Raw genomic sequence first — 2,282 nt, 5'->3', positions numbered from 1 at the left:
TTTGTAGTGCTGCTCGACCTGATCTGCTGCATCTATCTAACGGTTAGAAATAGAAATTTAATACCAATAAGAAAGCCTGGGCTGAGTTCTCAGAGAACCTCATTGCACAGGTCGAAGGGATTATTCAACATACCTGTCATTATGGGAAGGATCACGTTCCGCGTGCTTGGCAATCAAGTCTTGAGCATCTCAAAGGGTGCGTGATTTGACAGATCTGTTGCTGATACCATTTGAATCCGGGGAACTCATCAGAGTTTTGAACTATTTAAAAGGAAGAGTCGCAGATGTTCAACAGTGCAGCCAATGGAGGAGACTTCCCAGTTTTACGGAGGATATGGCGTACATTGAAGAGTTCAAAAGCAAGTTGAATGAAGCCATGGGTGCTTTCAATGTATGTAACTTGTTCCTGTCACTTGGTTGACTCACTATTGCCCAAGGTTCAGGCATCTCAGACACTTGAAGAAAATTCATACAAGACTAGTATGTCAAATTATCTACTTTTTTTCACTCCACCATCATTTTTGAAACTCACACAGGGATTTATACCAGCACAGAGACTGAGGCTACAGTAGCCAAACAATCTAGTGAGCTGATTATCCTTCTAATCTCCTCCTTTCTGATTATTCCACATGTACCCTTTTTGCAGTGAATCAAGTAAGTGTTTTGGCAGGAGCACAGGATATTCAGATGGATAATGCTGTAATTATTGCTGCAAATACTGTGAGTGAAGATGTTCATATGGAGATTCACGCTAATGTGCATATGCAGGTCAACTACAATAATAATGGGGAACTTGCATGCAAAATCAATGAGAGGATGGAAGAATCAAAGGTAAGTTATGTCAACTAATTTCTTCACAACTGATATTGAATGTACTACTAGAAAAATGAATGGTTGAAAGAATTGAAGGCTCCATCACATAAGCAAAGGGAGACATGCATGCCTGGCACTTGTATAAATGTGCTCAGAGACATTGAGGCATGGCTTCATGATCTTAACATGCCAAATATTCTCTGGCTATCTGGAAGTCCTGGTTCTGGAAAGACAACAATTGCTTCAACTGTTGTTGCTGACTTTGAATCTTTCTCTGGGCAATTCTTCTTTCACCATGATCAGGCTGAGTTTTGTGATCCAGATAATCTGTGGAGGCATCTTGCTTTGGATCTTGCACTAGGAAACAATGCTCTAGGGAAATCTATCGCTAAGGCATTAGAGACTCAGAAAGCTAACATCAGAGGTCTTGATATTTCTATGCAATTTGAGCATCTCATTGTTAAACCAGTTCAAGAGCTGTTTCAAGATACTGCAACACCACTTCTTATTGTTATTGATGCTCTTGATGAATGTGACCAGTATGAGAAGCTTTTACCTTCATTGAAGTCCTGGTCCTTGCTGCTTCCCAAGTGTTTGAAACTTTTGATCACAAGTCGTCACTATCTTGATATTCAGAGAACACTGGATTCTGTTAGCCAGCATATCAATCTTCATACTGGGGATCAAGTTTCTAATCAGACCTCTCATGATCTTGAGCTTTACTTCACTACGAGATTCTTCGATATGACTAGATTGCAAACATCACTGCATTTGGACTGGCCTGGTCCGGATAAAATTTCTTTTCTTGTAAGGAAGGCTGCTGGCCTCTATATCTGGGCTAAATCTGCAATGGACTTTATTTTACACAGAGGTGGTGACACTGAAGAAAGGTTGAATGTCATTTGCTCTAACTCTGGGGAAGGCATTGATGCTATTGACACCTTGTACCAGCACATTGTTTCTGTGGCTTTTCAGGGGTTAAAAGAAGCAGAAAAAAAATCCTTATCATCAGTTTTAGGAGCAATTGTCATTGCAAAGAACCCACTACGTGCAAGTGATCTTGAACAGCTTTTGGGAGTTCGAGGTGCATTGTCAATAGTTAGCCAACTCAGCCCAGTAATGTTAACCAGTGAGACTGGCCATTTGCATATCTGTCATCAGTCATTTACAGATTTTCTGCTTGACCAAAAGCGCTCTGAGGCTTTTTGGGTTGATTCTCAGAAGCAAAGTCTCTGTCTTGCTGAGTCTTGTCTTCAATTTATGAATGCAGAACTCAGGTTTAACTTCTTTGATCTTCAAACATCACATATCCTAAATAAAGACATTCCTGAGCTGCAGGATCATATTGTAAATGTGAAATCTACTGCCCTAAATCATGCAAGCTACTTCTGGGCAATCTATCTGCAAAGGCATTCTGATAAGACTTTAGAAGAGGAGATAATGGTTCAGATGGAGAAATTTTTGATGAA

This window comes from Laccaria bicolor, genomic scaffold (assembly GCF_000143565.1).
Source record: "Laccaria bicolor S238N-H82 LACBIscaffold_62 genomic scaffold, whole genome shotgun sequence".
Classification (NCBI taxonomy): Eukaryota; Fungi; Basidiomycota; class Agaricomycetes; order Agaricales; family Hydnangiaceae; genus Laccaria; species Laccaria bicolor.
The sequence above is the reverse complement of the archived record's forward strand: the minus strand, read 5'-3'. Positions refer to the sequence as shown.